This window comes from Triticum urartu, chromosome 7 (genome assembly GCF_003073215.2).
Source record: "Triticum urartu cultivar G1812 chromosome 7, Tu2.1, whole genome shotgun sequence".
In the NCBI taxonomy this organism is placed as follows: Eukaryota; Viridiplantae; Streptophyta; class Magnoliopsida; order Poales; family Poaceae; genus Triticum; species Triticum urartu.
Window position 1 is genome coordinate 512,998,734 of NC_053028.1, and position 5,830 is coordinate 513,004,563.

General features: G+C 41.5%; 1 long non-coding RNA gene across 1 annotated transcript; it reads right to left on the minus strand.

The window, feature by feature from the left end:
* Positions 1 to 746: 746 nt before the first annotated feature.
* LOC125524761 lies at positions 747 to 3,185 on the minus strand. Its single transcript, XR_007290937.1, has 3 exons — positions 2,567 to 3,185; positions 1,683 to 1,763; positions 747 to 1,230 (listed from the first exon to the last, which is right to left on the minus strand). It is a non-coding gene; the product is annotated as an uncharacterized LOC125524761 (long non-coding RNA).
* Positions 3,186 to 5,830: the final 2,645 nt, after the last annotated feature.

Here is a 5,830-nt window from a genome sequence, read left to right on the forward strand (position 1 = left end):
GTCCTGCTAGCCCAGCACTACTGCTCAGGACACTTGACTGGCTGGCATGTGATTCACGTCGTCCTATGTCTGTCCCTCCAGGGAAATGTCACGCGGTGACATCCGGAGTCCTGCCTAGCCTGCTACAGCCCGGGTTTCCCCGGAGTCCTGTTAGCCCAGTGCTACAGCCCGGAATCACTCGCTGATGACCGACATGCTCGATGTGATTCATGTATGCCTGTCTCCATAGGTCTGTGCCGCTTTGGGTTCACGACTAGCCATGTCGGCCCGGGTTCTCTGTCATATGGATGCTAGCGACACTATCATATACGTGAGCCAAAAGGCGCAAACGGTCCCGGGCCATGGTAAGGCGACACCCGTGGGATACCGTGCGTGAGGCCGCAAAGTGATATGAGGTGTTACCGGCTAGATCAATGTGACTTGGAATCGGGGTCCTGACACAAATTAAGCCTTACAACATGTTTGGTGGCTCAATGGGTAGATGTATGCATGCACAAAAAGGGGGACATTTTTTCAATCAAACTGAAGAAAACACACATCATTTAGTAACCAGTACAAATCCCGGTAGTTGTAGGTGCATGTATTGTGTAACAATGAGTAATCGATAGCATTTCAGAGTTATGCAGTTACTAGTGTGTCGTCCTCTGTTTACCACCCCACACATGGGCATGAGAAAATTGCTAAAAACCACTGATCGTGTGCTAATCTACTTGGAAGATATGGCACATGATGGTAGGCAGTAGATATGAAACAAACAGGACTCCACGTGCTATTATAATGTACAGAACAAAATCAGTCACCTCTACGATAGTAGTAGATACACAACCATTATTTAGTCATTACAATTACAAGAAGCTCTTGACTCAAGGCTCCATACTTAAGAGTGCTAACACTAGATGTCCAAAGCAAGAAAGTTTCAGCTAGGTTTTGACTTTTTTCACTTTTTACACTACAACCGTCAGGGTAAGAAAGTTCAAAACTTCAGATTTGTGGTACTCAAACTCATGCAATTAGCAACAAACTGACATGTTCGGCGAGATTCAAACAATTCAAGCAGGGTTATCAGCAAGAAACTGACAGACAGGTTCAAAACCATGACTGAACACCCACATGCTTCAAGCCAGAGTAGTTGTAGACGAGCTCCAAGTGCAGGTTCCTCACGGTCAGCGACTCCCTCGACTTGAAGAGCAGCGCCTTGTGTGCCGCCTCGACTTGAAGTTCAGCAACAGGCTGTACGTATAGTATGAGCAACATAGGACAGTAAAAACAGTGAGCAAAAGCCAAATGAATTGATTTATCTCTAACTAGTTGGTAACGAAGCATGGCACAAGAGATACATGTCATAATGCCTATATAAGATGCAAAAAATATATGCGCATGTCATATCAGACTAAGAGCCAACGCTGCATAACAGTTCTGAACTTCTGCCAAAACTGAACACAACATGTACCAAGGAAAATCAACACTTGTAGATTCATATCACAGTAACAGACAACACTGCATAACAGTTCTGAACTTCTGCCAGAACTGAACAAAACATATACCAAGGAAAATCAACGCTTCTAAATTAATATCACACTAACAGCCAACCAACACCGCATAACAATTCTAAACTTCTGTCAAACTGAACAAAACATACACTGAAGGAAACAATCAGCAAACAAGATGAAAAGTGTAACAACCCGAGGTTCTGTCAATAGGATTTCCTCCGATGCAAGTGCTCACTCCTCTTCCATGCTCAACCCGTAGTCGATGATCATAACCTGCACACGCAATCCACTCAGAGTTACAGCTTTGCAAATGGAGAATGGCACAATACTTACAACCCATCAACATCTTAATCAAGAAACAAGTTAAACAGCCTGGGCACAAAACACATGTTAGTCATTTAAACATGTTCCTTTAAAAGAAGCATTCGAAAACAGAAACATCTCAAACTGAAAATGATAATCAGAATTCATATTGTTGCCCTAAACAAACTAAAAGAGATTCAGTTTCAGTAAATAAGCAAGGAAACGATGATACTTTCTCAATTGATCTTTTAGAAGTATTTTTACATGGATCAGGCATGGAACCAATTGTACACACATAGTAATTATGAGCTTTACTTTGTAGATAACTAGATATTGGATTGGAGTTGTGCTTATCTCCAAAATAAATATTGACAGCCCATTCAGCTTGCTAAGATCGCTAGAATGTATGGTAGTAGTTAGTGGATGGAAGACCTTCCTATAGTGAGTTGGTTCCCCTCCTTTTATCTGATGTAACTTTGATCATCAATACTAAATAAACAGGGGTTCCAAATTCAAAAAAAATACCAGGGTACTCATGTTAGTTGTTTTAGTAATTTAGAAACCATGGTGCGAGCCCATACAAATTCTAGTACTCGAGGCAAGAACGTGCCCAAACCATCCTAATCAGTCATGGAAATCATTAGTGTATTACTATACTACAGTATTACTACTTAGCAGCGATCACGAGACCGGAGCCGGATTGAATGAATCAATTGCTCCGTGTAATATAGGCAGGCAGAGAGTAGCAGGGAATGGTTCCTGGGGAGACATACCTCGGGGCTGTCAGAGACAGTGGCGACGGCGGCGAGGAACCCAGTCCCAGCCCCGGTGGAGGGTCGATCCAGAGCACGTTGAGCCTGTAGAGCACCACGGAGAGTATCCTGGCGAAGTAGGCCCAGGACGCCACCCACTGGTAGGCCAGCCGGAACACGACCGAGTCCTCCCCAACGAGGCCTCCCGCCCCACCAGCATCCCCCTCGCCCTTGCCGTCCGAGCCCTACGTGTCGGCAAGGCCAACCCTCGCGCGGGCCGGGGCAGGGGAGAGGACGCGAGGGCGCAGAGAGGAGGGCGCCGCCGGGGACGGGAGGCTGAGGAGGGGTAGTCTGGGCGAGCGGGGCCGACGAGGTGTGAGAGCCAGCATCGTCGATTCAGATCAGGGAGAACGAGGTGGCGGCGCATGTTCTCGGTAAGGAAGGGGATCAAGGAAGGAGAGCGTTCCGTGTGCTGTGGGAAGGGAAGGGGAGGGGCGAGAGCAGGAGGGCGTGGGGGAGGCCATGGACGGTGGCGAGCTCCGTTGGAGGGAGCTGGCGGCGGGGATCTGTAAGTGGGGAGGCGAGCTCTCTCTTGATCTGGAAGGGTTCGGTGGGATCGATGGATGGATTGGGAAAAAAGGAGGCGGGGGGTGGATGCAAAATGACCACGAGAACAGAGCTAGGGTTGGTGTGGAAGGGTTGATGACTGCCGTTGGATCCTCGAGCATCCGACGGTATATAATCCATGATCCGCATGATATGCCCATGGACCAATCAGAACGCAGCAAACAATTCGAATACCTTATGATCATCTAAATTGGTCGAAATCAAAGATAAGTTTTTCAGAAAAACCACTTTTCACTTTTCAGTGCTTATAATGAGTTTTTTTGTAAAAGACCTACCAAATATTTGTTCAAATGATATCATACTTTTCACAAGTTTACATCTTAGATTGGCAAACAATGTTGCCTAGGAAAATTTTCATTTTCTTTGGACGAAAAAATCATTTTCCATTTTTCGAGTGCCCAAAATGAGGGTTTTTTGTGAAGAACCTACCAAATAATTGTTGCAAAATTGGACCAAATCATTTTTCTAAAATACTAGGCCATATTTAATTCACAATTGACCAAATGGTTGGGTGTAAAAAGATTTGATCCACCGATGGTGAAAAAGACAAATTTCCATCGATTCAGCAGGAAGTGGGTCAAATTTGAACTGTAGCTGCCTCATAGTTTGCTCTTTATTTATTTTTTCCAAAAATCATTTCTAGGTACATAACTATCTATTTAATCAGAGAAACATCAAAAGGTTTCCAAGATTCAACAACTAGCTAAGAACGGCCAATCCCGTTGTTTTGACCGCATTTTGAAACAGGCATAAAAAATTCAAAAAAATCAAAAAATTGGAAAACCTTCGCATTTGTGTCATCATATGTGACCAAGTTTCCAGGAAAAAATAATAAACTTGTAATAAGACAATTATTTTAAAAAAATGTTCTCAGAAATGAGCTATCATGCGTGAAGATTCATGGCTTTCAAGTCAAATGATCAATCTTATGGCCACATTCATGGCATAGTTTGTTCAAATGATCTCATATTGTGCACAAGGGTGCATCTTGGAATTCCAAACAATGTTGCGTAAGGGATTTTTCATTGTCTTTGCACGGAAAATTCATTTTCCATTTTTCGAGTGCCCAAAATGAGGTTTTTTGTGAAGGACCTACCATATATTTGTTGCAAAATTGTACCAAATCAATTTTCTCAAATACCAGGACATATTCGATGCACAATTGACCAGATTGTTGGGTGTAAAAAGTTTTGATCCATCTCTCGTAAAAAAGACAAATCCCCGCCGATTCAGCAGGAAGCGGGTCAAATTAGAACTATAGCTACCTCGTAGTTTGCTCTTTATTTTTTCCAAAAATCATTTCTAGGTACATAAGTATCTATTTACTCAAAGAAACACCAAAAAAATTCCAAGATTCAACCACTATCTAGGAACGGTTATTCCCGCCATTTTGACCACATTTTGAAACGGGCATAAAAAATTAAAAAAAAATTAAAAAATTGGGAAACCTTCGCATCATGTCATTATATGTGGCCAAGTTCCCAGAAAAAATAATAAACTTGTAATACGACAATTATTTTAAAAAAAGTGTTCTCAGAAACGAGCTATCACGTATGGAGATCAATGGCGTTCAAGCCAAATGATCAATCTTATGGCCACATTCATGACATAGTTTCTTCAAATGATCTCATATTGTGCACAAGGGTGCATATTGGAATGGCAAACAATGTTGCCTAAGGGAGTTTTCATTTTCTTTGGACGAAAAAACCATTTTCCATTTTTTTCGAGTGCCCAAAAGGAGGTTTTTTGTGAAGGACCTCCCAAATAATTGTTGCAAAATTGGACCAAATGAATTTTCTAAAATACTAGGACATATTTAATGCACAATTGACCAAATGGTTGGGTGTAAAAAGTTTTGATCCACCTCTCGTGAAAAAGACAAATTTCCGCCGATTCAGTTAGAAGCGGGTCAAATTTAAACTGCAGCTGCCTCATAGTTTGCTATTTATTTTTTCCAAAAATCATTTATAGGTACATAAGTATCTATTTAATCATAGAAACACCAAAAAATTTCCAAGATTCAACCACTAGCTAGGAACGGTCATTCCCGCCGTTTTGACCGCATTTTGAAACGGGCATAAAAAATTAAAAAAATTAAAAAATTGTGAAACCTTCGCATTGTGTCATTATATGTGGCCAAGTTCCCAGGAAAAATAACAAACTTTTAATACGGCAATTATTTTAAAAAAGTGTTCTCAGAAATGAGCTATCATCTCTGAAGATTCATGGCTTTCAAGCCAAATGATCAATCTTATGGCCACATTCATGGCATAGTTTGTTCAAATGACCTCATATTGTGCACAAGGGTGCTTGTTGGAATGGCAAACAATGTTGCCTAAGGGAGTTTTCATTTTCTTTGGACGAAAAATCAATTTTCCATTTTTCGAGTGCCCAAAATGAGTTTTTTTTGTGAAGGACCTACCATATATTTGTTGCAAAATTGGACCAAATCAATTATATAAAATACTAGGCCATGTTTAATGCACAATTGACAAAATGGTTGGGTGCCAAAAGTTTTTATCCACCTCTGGTGAAAAAGACAAATTTCTGCTGATTCAGCAGGAAGCGGGACAAGTTTGAACTGCAGCGGCCTCATAGTTTGCTCTTTATTTTTTTCAAAAAATCATTTCTAGGTAGAAAAGTATCTATTTAATCAGA